Raw genomic sequence first — 12,722 nt, 5'->3', positions numbered from 1 at the left:
CCTCTGCCTAAAATTCTGCCTAAAGTCCACCCACGAACATGCAGGCCTCACCTGAACTGCTAACGTTTCTGACAGTCAAGGTGAAGGAGGAAAGCTGCGAGTCGGGAAGGCTTCAAGAAGGTGGTGCAGAGTCCGAGGACGGCTGCTTTGTCGCAGGAAGCTCTGGTGGGGCTGCCAGGGAGCTCAGGGGCGGCAGCAAAGCTAGTGACGGCCGCCCTGCGCGTCCCTGAGCCTCACCACAGCCCTCACCCCACTCTTCAGCCCCGAGGGATCCACAGAAGGCATACTTAAATGTACTTACTGATGCCTCCCACTGATGCCTTCCCGGCTCTCAATGAGTGTATGACCCAGCCCAGAGGTCACCAAGGGTGGTCCAAGCACCAGCAGCAGCAGCACCTGGAAGCTTGTTAGAAATGCATGTTCCTGGTCCACCCTGGCCAGGCGCATTGGAACCTCTGGCATGGGGCCCGGGGACCTGTAGTTCAACAAGCCTGCCTGGTGATGCTGGCACACAAGAAAGTGCTCATCTGCCACCTCCCTCCCGCTGGGTAACAGAGATAGACCGAAAGGTTAATATTTGCTTCCGGGAAGTCGGAGAAATGGTGTGTGAATGTGTGTCTAGATTCAAAACTGCTGCACCAAACTCTGGGGTCAGTGGAAATTCTGATTCCGGTTTTAGAAACACTCTTTCCACCTCAGTTTGATCCCCCTTTACGGGTGGTTTCTAAAACTTTATTCTGAAGCTGAGGCAAGAGCAAGAAAACAATGGGATTTCTTCTCACTTGGAGCAACCACCAGCCCTGGGCCATAGCTGCTCCCTCTGGAGGCCACTCTGAGGGGCTGGAGGCCCTGCTGCCCCCGGGGCTCCCACCTCACCCAATGCTTGACGGGCAGCAAGGAGAGGATACAACCAGATTCTCTAACTGAGCTGATCTGTACATTGAATTACCAACGGATAGAGTAAAATTTCATTCGTCCCGCTGGCAAATGACCTCCATGCGGCCAAACTCCATCATCTACGCTGTAATTTGGTGCTTGGCTTGTCTGCTGGCAGCAATGGAACCCGCGGCCTCTCCTGAAACTTCCTCTTCCCTCAGCCCCATCCCTCCACTCTCTCCCAGTTTCACCGGCTCCTCGTCAGATCCCGTCCCCCTGCTCCACCTTTAAAGCGAGAGGCCCGGGGCTCTGTCCTGGGCTCCCCTTCCTTTCCCCGTCGGCACCCTCTCCCAGGGTGACCCCATCACTGTGCTGTGGCTCCCACCTGTGTGTCTCCAGCCCTGGGCTCTTCCCTGAATGCCAGGCTCAGACGTCCTACCCCACCCTTCCCAGATGTTTTATAGGTGCCTCACAACTACCCTGTTCAAAACTGCTCAGAGCTACCCTGCCCTGATACACACACACACACACACACACACCAAAACCTGCTCCTTCATTGGTCTTCCCCATTTCATTTAAGGGCACCACCCACAAACCATTTTCACAGAAAATGAGTCTTTTTTTTCTCTTTCCTTCATCCTCAAGATTCAATTTATCAAGTCATGTTAACTCAGCCCGTAGAAGTATCCTGAATCCGTCACTTCCTCTCCTTTCTACTCTGATGATAGGTGCTGCTGCAGCTGCTGCTGCTTCTGTCCCTCCCGGTGATGAGGAGGAGGAGGATAACAGCTCAGGGCATGGATGCTGGGAATCAGTTGCCCAGCCAAGAACTCTATTTCCCCCACCTTGTATCCACAAGATAGAAGGAATCCTTGGACCACCACATGGCAGTTGACCACAAAACACCCAACTGAATTCTACAGGAATGAGAAATGAACATCTATTGTGTTAAGTCCCTGATACGTGGAGAGTTATACACATATAACATCTCGGGATATCATGATAGATTCCTATGGCTTTGCTATGATAATGAACTGGAGGCCAACAGGACTGGCAGAGGGAGATCAGTAAATAAGCTGTTTAGCAACTGGGGGAAAAATTATGAGAAACTGAAGCAAGTTAGTGGCAGTGAGAATGAACAGAAGGGGACAGAAGGTGACCACAACTAACTATAAGGATGAAGGAGAGAGTGGAGTCTAGGAAGATGCTCGGGCCTCTGACTTGGGTGATGGAGACAAGCAAAAGAGAAAGAGAGCAGGTTTGGGGAAAGGGTGCTTATCTTTATTGGGGGCATCATAGAAAAAGCAGGTAGTCGTGCCCACTGGACGGTTGTCCAGATGACCCTGGAATCCAAGATGGCAGCCATGGTTATAGGCACAGAGATTTGGTAAAAGATGAGGCCAAAGATTGTCATATGTCTCATTTTCATAGGGTGAGTTGAGAAGAGGCATGAGAACGGAACCATGAAAAAAATCAGCATTTAAGTCATGAGAGGTGAAGAGGAGCCTGAGAGGGGACCAGGCAGAAGAACTGGAGGAGCCGTCTCAGGAAGTCAAGAGAAATTACCTGCCAAGGAGACTGTGGTAAAATAAAAAAATATGTGGTCTTTGTCCCCTGTTCCTGGCACAGAGATCCTAAAACCTTTGGAGCTTATTGCCTTTTGTGTGCTAATACGATTGCCAGTGGGGGAGCCCTTGATAGCTTCGGGATGGGGGCTGGTGGCAAGAAAGGTGGTCATTAGAAGGTTAGGACTTTTGGTACCCCCCCTCCCGCCAGCCCCTGGAGCAGGGAGAGGGGCTGGAGATTGAGTTCAATCACCAATGGCCAATGAGCTAATCAATGGTGGCTACATAAAGAAAACCATAAAAATCCCTCAACGATGGGGTTCAGGGAGTGTCCAGGTTTGTGAACAATCCATGTGCTGGGGATGGCACCCCTGGAGAGGGCATGGAAACCCTGTGTCACCCCCATCTCTTCCATTTGGCTGTATCTGACTTGTATCCTTTACAACAGCGGTCCCCAACCTTTTTGGCACTGGGGACCGGTTTCGTGGAAGATCATTTTTCCACCAGAGGCGGGGGCAGGGGCGGATGGAAGGTTCAGGCGGTAATGCAAGCGATGGTAAGTGATGGGGAGTGGTGGGGAGCGATGGGGAGCAGTGGAGAGCGGTGGGGAGCGGTGGGGAGTGGCAGATGAAGCTTTGCTCGCTCGCCCACTGCTCACCTCCTGATGTGCGGGCCAGTTCCTAACAAGGCACCAACCGGTACCGGTCCACAGCCCAGGGGTTGGGGACCTCTGCTTTACAATAAACTGATGAACATCAGTAAAGCATTTCCCGAGTTCTGTGAGCAAACCTAAGGAAGAGGTGATCGGAACCCCCAAATTTATAGCCAGTTAGTCAGAAGTACAGGCAGCCCCTTGAACTGAAGTGGGAGCAGTTTTGTGGGGCTGAGCCCTCAACCTGTGGGATGTGATGCTCTCCAGGTAGATAGCATCTGAATTGAATTCACTTGTAGGACACCCAGCTGGGGGTGGAGGATGGAAGAATTGTTTGGTGTGCAAAACCTCACACACTTGGTGTCAGAAAAAAGACATCACAGAGATGGACATGTCAAGGCCACAGAAACGTCAAGAAACTCAAGGGGGCTTCCCTGGTGGTGCAGTGGTTGAGAGTCCGCCTGCCGATGCAGGGGACACGGGTTTGTGCCCCAGTCCGGGAAGATCCCACGTGCCGCGGAGCAGCTGGGCCCGTGAGCCATGGCCGCTGAGCCTGCGCATCCGGAGCCTGTGCTCCGCAACGGGAGAGGTCACAACAGTGAGAGGCCCACGTATCGCAAAAAAAAAGAAACTCAAGGACCAAATAAGCCTGTTGACGTTGACCCTAGGAGCAAGTTTGAGGGCAATTCCATAAGAGGACAGGGTGAAAGCCAGAATTTTGAGAGCTGTGGAGCTCATGGGAAAGGTGGGCATGGGGACAAGGACTGGAGTAACAAATGGAAAGGGAGGCCCGTGAGTGCCAGCACTGCCGCCAGAGGGACATGCTCCATGTCATTCATTCCTCATTGCTGTACACCTATGACATAGTGTCCCTGTTCTGTAGAGGGAGAAATGAGCCTCAGAAACATCAAGCAACCCTCTCAAAGCCCTACATTTGTCAAATGCTGAGGTTAGGATTCAATCTGACTCTAAAGCCAGTGCTCTTAACTGGTGTACGGTTGCCTCCCACCCACTCTCCATGGATGCTGAACCCGCAGACACCGGGCCAACCATAGGGAACTTGAGCATCCATGGATTTTGATAACCACGAGGGGTCCTAGAATAATCCCCCGCACACACGGAGGGAAGACTCTGACTGCACGTGTAGACACCCGGGTGAATCTACAAATAAACTATTAGAATTAGTGAGTTTAGCAAGCTTGTTGGAGGCAAGGACAACATACCAAAATCATCTGCGTTTCTATATACCAGCCAGAAACAAATGACTAAAAGGATACTGTTTACAATTGCTTCAGAAATGCCAAATCCAGGAATAAATCCAACAAAAGATGTGCAAGTCCTCTCTGTAGAAAATTATACATTATTGAAAAAACATGTTTAGACATCTAAATAAATAGAGGGATATGTGATGTTCACTGTAAAAATGACAGTTCTCCTAAATTGGGCTGTAGATTTGATGTCATCTCAACCCATCTAAGAGTATCTGCAGAAACTCACAAGCTGATTCTAAAATGTGTTGAATATATGGACATAGGGCAAGCTAAGAATAGAGAAGGTAATCTTAAAGGTGGACAAACCTGAAGAATGCATTATGCTTGAGTTTCAAAACTTATAAAGCCAAAATAATTAGGACAGTTTAGAACTGGTACACAATTGATAAATAGACAAATGGCATAGAATAGAAAGCTCAGAAAAGACCCACTTCTCTATGGCTCTGCAGAGCAGCCAGTGAAGAACATTATTTTCAAAAATGCTGCTAGATCACTTGAATAATCATGTGGAAAAATCATTACATTTAACTCCTACCCTCTCCCAGTACCCAAAAATCAGTCCCGGGTGGGTTGTCCATCTGTATGTTAGAAGTAAGACATAAAACTTCTAGAAGGTAAAATGGGAAGCTATCTTCATGCCCTCAATGTAGGAAAAGATTTCTTAAAGTTAAGAATTTCTGTTCACTGAAAGATACCATTAAGAAAATAAAAAGGCAAACCTCGGTGTGGAAGAAGACTTTTGTAGTCCATATGACAGAAGAGGGTTTATACACAGAGTATTTAAAAAATTTTTAAATCCCTATAATCAACCCCCAAAAAAAGACAAAAAAATAGAAAATTGGTCAAGAGACTTTAGGTATATCACAAAAGATGATATTCCAAATGGCAAAATAAACAAAGAAAAAGGTACTCAACCTCTGGTAAATTCACATTAAAACCACAATGAGATAGCTCTATACCCCACCATATGAATGGCTAAAACTTTTTAAGCTGACAAGTAGAAAGAAGACGTAGCACAATGAAAAAGCTCATAACTGCCAGTGGGAATGAATTTGAAAACAGTTGGACCTCATCTACTGAACACAAACATACACCCACTCTTTGACCCGGCAATTCCACACCCAAGTTCAGAACTGTGTAACATGAAAACACACAGTCAAGAAGATTTATAACTGCATTACTTATAATATACCCCAAAACTGGAAATAAACCAAATATCCATCTAGGGTGAAATGGATAAAGTACACAGCAGTGCATTCATTCAATGGAACACTGCGTAGCGATGGAAATAAATACGCTACACCTGTGTGCAACCACACGACAGAATCTCACAAACAAAATACTGAAAGAAGCCAGGCACCAATGAGTATACGTAGTATAAGTCCATTTACATCCAGTTCAAAAAGCAGGCAAAATACATATGATCCAGCAATCCCACTCCTGGGCATAAACCTGGAGAAGACTCTAATTCAAAAAGATACATACACCCCAATGTTTATTGCAGCACTATTTACAATAGCCAAGACATGGAAGCAACCTAAATGTGCATCGACAGAAGAATGGATAAAGACAATGTGGTGTGTATATATATATATATATAATGGAATACTACTCAGCCATAAAAAAGAATGAAATAATGTCCTTTGCAGCAACATGGATGGACCCAGATTATCATACAAAGCGAAGTAAGCCAGAAAGAGAAAGGCAAATACCATATGATATCACTTATATGTGGAATCTAAAATATGACACAAATGAGCTTATCTACAGAATGGAAACAGACTCACAGACATAGAGAACAGACCTGTGGTTGCCAAGGGGGAGGACAGGGTGGGGAGGGATGGATCAGGAGTATGGGATTAGCAGATGCAAACTATTATATATAGGATGGATAAACAACGAGGTCTTACTGTATAGCACAGAGAACTATATTCAATATCCTGTGATAAACCACAGTGGAAAAGAATATGGGGAATGCGAGCCTTGCGGAGGAGTGACTGTTGGAACAGAGCTGGTGGCGCTAGGCTTAGTCAGGTCTTGCAGCTGGGAATGAGGCAAGGAAGAAGAAAGGATCCTCCTTGGTCTTCTCATTCACAGGTTAAGCCTACCTTTCCAGATAGTCCAACAATTAAGTCACCAGTTTCCAAGGGCATTTGTACTACCTATGGAAAACACTGGATCTGTGCACACCAGACAGATCCTTGACAACTCGTCCCACCATCCCCCTGCACAAAAGTTGCTGCACCAGCAGACAAAGAAGGCGGCCACTGAGTTTCTTTCCATTACCAAATAGATATAATATCCCTGCCAACAAAAAAGAGTACACAAAGTGTCTCTTCATAATTTCACAACCAGTTGAGACCATGCTAAGAAAATCAGCTTGCCTAGATGAGGAGCCCTTCTCTTCTTGGGTAGCCAGGATTTGAAGGAGAGACTCTGACCTGTGCCACTGGTAAGTGACTAACTTTTACACACTGAACTGGTCCTGAGAACTAAGCTGTCTTCTTTGTAAGTGAAGAACATACAACATAATCTTGAAGAACTGCACAGTGGTGCGAGCCACAGGCATACTGTGTGTGTGTAACAGACTGAGAAACAGACAAATGAATCCTATTGAAAGGATTTCTCATCTTCTGCTTCTGTTTGCCAGTGTTAGAGTTTTACTGGCTTATACTGGTAACTTTTTCTGGTACTTTTTTTCCTATACCATTGTTCTATTCTAACAGGTCCTAGAAATCCCTCTCCTGAACCCTTATCAGAATCAGAAAGTGAGGAAGAAGAAAACGCTAACTACCTAAATGAGAGTTCTGGGGAAGAGTGGGATTCCTCTGAAGAAGAGGACCCTGTGGTGCCCAATCTAACACCTGTTGAGAGTCTTGCCTGGAAGGTTAAGTGCCTTTTAAAATATTCTACAACTTGGAAACCTTTAAATCCTAATTCCTGGTTGTATCATGCTAAACTAAACTCTTGGATGCTAGCACACCAGTCCATATACTTCGAGAGACCGGACTAAGACATTGTGTACCCAAAATGGAACCAGTTCCTGAATGGCCTCCTCTAGACTCTTGTGGAGTCCCACCTTTTCAAAAGCCCCTTCTGAGTCCCAGCCGGCTTTCTAGAGATCATGCCACTCTAAACGGAGCACTGCACTTTGCCACCAAACAGTTAAGCCGAACATTGAGTAGAGTCACTCCCATACCTGAGTACCTAAAACAAATTCCTAATTCGTGTGTTTCTGGTTGTTGCTGTGGCTGGTTAACTAAAACAGTTAAGGAAACAACCCGCACTGAACCCATCAACACTACTCACTCCTACACTGACTTCCAAAAGGCAGTTAACAAACTCCTAACTGCATCACTATAAAGATCCACCGTTCCTTCTCATATCTTTCGTGTTGCCAGTTGAGAAAGGAATACAGTTCCACAGCCCACAGTCGAGAAACTAACGTCTTCTCCACCAAACTATGCCCTGTCCTGATAGGCGAAAATACGATCAAGTACTGAATGTAATACCCAAGAGTCCTGTAATTCAACTACAGAAGATGTGCATTGTGAGAATTCCCTTTGAAAGACCTAAAATGAGAACTTCAGTAGAGAATTAGTCAAAAGGGACCTTATTACAAGAGATAAGTTGACTATTCTCCACGCTCAGTTCTCCCCACAATTTACTCTGCCTATCTAATGGACTTAACTAGATACCTAATTATTAATGGGAAGGAAAAGGAGGCCACTACCCTATTTGTTACCCAACCTTCAGAACAGCCATTGTGGAAAGTGATAAGTTAGCTACTCCCAGTAATACCTTTCTGAGCATACTTTTCTCTGATATTCATTTCTAGGGAGGTAGTTGAATTAAATTGAATAACTAGATTTAAAAAATGGTGGGAATATGGATTTATCTCCCAGTTTTTATATTGGTAGACCTACATATGGCAGGCACCTTTTAGGAGTTCCTATTTTGGGGGGAGGGAGTGCAGTAGTGCAGTAGTAGCCTACACTGCCCCAGACCTATTATGGGACCTGCAGTTATAGCATAAACATTTTATAGGCTCCCACCAGGCTGTCTCTAGCTAACCTGGTTTATAAGATCATACCTGGGGATTAAACAGACACCTGTTCTGTAGGGAATATATTTCCTGCATCTTGGCATCCAGACCTTAGTCAAGAGCAAATAAAACCCATTCCAAATACCAATGGGAAAAAACTAAGAGAGCATTTATGCTAGTGGATTAAAGTATTTCATCTGTATGATGTTTCCTGGAGCAGTACTTCATGCACTTTCCACATCTATTGCAAACTTTTCAGGAACACTTCTAACTTTAAAGAAACTTACTACAGAAAATCTCAGCCTAATACAGTCTGAAGTTGAAGAGTTTTTTTAGCATCATTGTTTTTCTACATCTAGCTGTAGATTTTTTTTCTGGCTGAATAGAAAGCATATGTATCCTTGTAAGTGAGTCTTGCTGTGTTTATTTGGATGAGTCAAAACATAGAGATCAACATACATAAAATGCATGAGACCAGTAAGTCTTTTCACACACCTACAACAAAGAGTGAACCTTTGTGTGATCCTGGTTAACTGGGCATCTAAAGGGAATCAGAAAACAGATTGTTAAAGATATATCATATATCCTTCCTTATTTTAGTTTTGCTTTTTCCTATTCTCCATAATTAAGTGCTGTATACACTGTGGCATCAAAAAATGGAAGCATTAATGGAATCACAAATTCTATAAATGTATAGCAACTTTAAGGAGAGAGAAGAATGTTTATAACCTAATGAGTAGTTTCTGCTGAACCTTAGTGGTCTCCTCTTGAGGAAAAAGGAGGGAATTGTAGTAGGTAGAAAAAACTATTTGTTAATGGAAAATTGTTACTGAACTGAAACCATATAATGTTAGTGTAACTGAATGTATCAGTAACTGTTCCTTTGTAGATGTCCTATGAAGTTAGTTTTTAAAATGTTACAAAAACCTCTTTCTTTCTTTTTCTTTCTTTCTTTCTTTCTTTCTTTCTTTTTTTTAGGGGAAGGTGGGAAGAGGTAGAGGGGTCTAAAAATTAAAATATGTTGATCGTTATGTAACGATAATATGTTCCTGTGTGTGTGTGTGTGTGTGTGTGTAAAAGTGCCTTGTTCATGACACATTTTTGCTGTTCATTCCCAAAAGAAGCCTTTCCTCCGCTTCCCAGCTGAATAAACCAACAGCTTTGTACATGCAAAAAAAAAAATGAATATGAAAAAGAATGTCTATATGTGTATAACTGAATCACTTCGCTGTACAGCAGAAATTAACACAACATTATAAATGAACTATACTTCAATTTTTTAAAAAAAGCAGGCAAAATAGTGTTTAGGAATACATTTCCTCAGCGTAAAGCACGGGTATAATTGATTACCATAAATTCAAGAGAGCAGTTACCTCTAAGGATTAAAGAAGAGGGAAGTGATGGGAGGGGGCTGGAGGGGAGCTCCTGGGGGTAGCACTGTCCTACTTCCTGACGTGGATGGTTGTTGTCAGGCGTCCACTTTTGAAAAATCACAAAGATATAAAATGTATGCCTCAGTGCACTTGATGTATTGATATATCTCAATTTTTAAAAAATGCTTTAAAGATATAAGGATGGCAGGGCTAGAAAAAGGAGTAGGGAGGGTGGGCAGGACTGGAGCAAAAGTTGGAAGGGAAAGGGGAAACGGAGGATTGTGGAGGCTAACTGGGTGTCACCCACAACCCCGCCACTGGTGGTAGGGCCACCAGTCTGGGGTGGGTCTGGATGTGGGGGAGGGAGTCTCTTTAGCATCAGAGAGGAGACTTGGGAAGAAGGGTGTGGGATGAAGAAAGAAAGGATCAGGTGTGGTCGAAAAACCAGAGGGCCACGGGGTCGGGGAGGGTCAGGGTCTCGGTGAGCCGGGGCGGCTGGAGAAGAACGCAGAGCCTGGAGACGTCCTGTAGGCAGCCTCCCCCTCAGAGAAGCCCTGGCCACCAGCCAGTGACTTTTAGGCTGTAATTAGCTAATTAGGTCTTGTCTCTCCACAGCCAAAACTAAGTGTCAAAAACCAGAACAAAGTCATTCTTTCCCATGTTCCTAAAAACCTTGAGAATTACAAAGGTGAAATAAACATTTATGCTAGAAATAAACAATGAAAATTGAAAATCAAAGTGGGCCAAGTATTTGCCAGGCAGCCGGCCTGACCTGCTACACATTCCTGATGTCTGGTTTCAACCACGTGCTCCCCGCCACTTGGCAACCCGTCCTTCCTTTCTCCTTGATTTACCGGCACATTCCCCACAGCGCCAAGCCCTGTGAGCTCTGGGTTCGGCTCCCCATTTTCTCTCTCTGCAGCCCACTCCCCACCACTCATTTACCAGGGGCCATGACGCATGACACTGGCCCGATCCAACTGGAAATGCCTTGTCATCAGCACCCCCCTGTCTTCCCGCATGAGGTCCTGGGGAAGAAACAGGAGCCACTAGCTGGTGGGAAAATCTGAACTGGCACACAGGCTGGCTGAGGTTTCAGCAGTGAAGGGCCAACTCAGGAGCAGGCAAAGCAATATTAGAAGATCAAGCAGGCAACAGAGCCAGAGGTCAGAGGGGAACCAGGGACCAGGAACCAGGAACCCAATGCTACAGAGGCATCCAGAGCTTGAACACTGGAGTCAGATGGCGCTGGGCTCCAGTCCTGGTTCTGTCATTTACCAGCTGTGTAACTTTGGGCAAGTTACCAACCTCTCTTGGCCTCATTTTTCTCTAGTGAAGTGAGGATGTGGATGGGCATGGGGATGGGGATGTGGATGGGGATGGAGACAGGGATGGGGATGGGGGTGGGGACTGGGGTGGGGATGGAGATGGGGATGGGGTGGGGTGGGGGAGGGGTACAGAGGTGAGGATGGGGTGAGGATGGAGGTGGGGAGGGGAGGGGGATGGGGGAGGGGTGGGGATGGAGGGGGAGGGGGAGGGGTGGGATGGGGTGGGGAGGGGAGGGGTGGGGATGGAGGTGGGGAGGGGGAGGGGTGGAGGTGGGGAGGGGAGGGGTGAAGATCCATATGCCAGGCAAGCCTTCAGGTGTGAGAGGCTGATACATCTTTGTCGCATGAGATGCTGAGCCTGTTAAAGGCAGAGAGCAGCTCCTGGCCTGGGCTTGGTGCTTGGCACCTTCTACCTGCCCCTTTTGCTGGTCAGGGCTCATTCCCAACAGCACCAGCACAGCGGCTGGGCGTGTGAGCAATCTGGGTGCTTGGTGACCAGCCCGGGACGGAGAGCAGCTGTGCTGACGTCCACTTTCCACGGTCCGTCCCCTCCGCACGCCCCGCCCATTGGCCCTACTCCCTGCTCTCATCACCAGCATTTTCCAAATGTCCCTCCCTTTCTGCTTTCAAACATCCCCAAGTCTCCCCTCCCCTAGAGAATTCTTCTCTTGACCCCAAGCTTCCCTGACTTCTATTTTCCTCCTTTTCTCTGCCAAAACTCCCCAGGGAGCAGCCTGTACCAGCTGCCACTCCTTCCTCACGCCCCAAGGCCCAGCAGCCTGGCGCCCACTGACAGCCTCCGGGCGGGAAGGACAGAATGCACAGCCTCGGGGCTTCCCTGGTGGCGCAGTGGTTGGGAGCCCGCCTGCCGATGCAGGGGACACGGGTTCGTGCCCCAGTCCGGGAAGATCCCACATGCCGTGGAGCGGCTAGGCCCGTGAGCCATGGCCGCTGGGCCTGCGCGTCCAGAGCCTGTGCTCTGCAGCGGGAAGGGCCGCAGCAGTGAGAGGCACGCGTACCGCAAAAAAAAAAAAAAAAAAAAAAAAAGAATGCACAGCCTCGGAGGGGCTCGAAAGTGGGAGGGTGGGCACACACCCATACAGGGATGCACACACAGGCGCACACACACATGCACACACGCACACAAAGATGCACACAAACATGTACACACAGGCATGCACACAGAAATACAGATGTACACACACAAACACATGCATACACATACACAGAGACACACATACACACACAGAGACATACACATACACACACAAGCGCATAGAGGCACACAGAAATACAGACACAAATACACAGGCACAAAGACACACAAAGAAACACACACACAAACATGTAAACACACAGGCACATACACAGATACTCACAGTCACACACATACAGACACAAAGACACACACAGACACAAAGACACACAGGCACAAAGACACACACACACTAATCCATTCCAATACGACAGCCAAGGGCCCGCACTCTGACCAGAGAGAGGAGGAGGGACCCCCGGGGCCATCTCTTGCTCAGCCTGAAGGCTCCAGACCCCTCATGGAAGCACCAAGAGCGCAAAGAGAGGCCGCTGGAATCGCTGCCCTGCAGGCAGACCC

At 47.0% G+C, this 12,722-nt stretch overlaps 1 pseudogene across 1 annotated transcript; it reads left to right on the top strand.

Moving 5' to 3' along the window:
• Positions 1 to 38: 38 nt before the first annotated feature.
• On the top strand, positions 39 to 7,727 carry LOC307067933 (DDB1- and CUL4-associated factor 16-like; annotated as a pseudogene). Its single transcript has 2 exons — positions 39 to 165; positions 7,091 to 7,727. The product of its transcript is annotated as a DDB1- and CUL4-associated factor 16-like (transcript).
• The last annotated feature ends 4,995 nt before the right edge of the window (positions 7,728 to 12,722 follow it).

The sequence above is a fragment of the Hyperoodon ampullatus genome, assembly GCF_949752795.1.
Source record: "Hyperoodon ampullatus genome assembly, chromosome: 19".
Taxonomy (NCBI): Eukaryota; Metazoa; Chordata; class Mammalia; order Artiodactyla; family Ziphiidae; genus Hyperoodon; species Hyperoodon ampullatus.
Note: the sequence above shows the minus strand (reverse complement) of the source record. Positions and strands in the feature narration are given on the sequence as shown.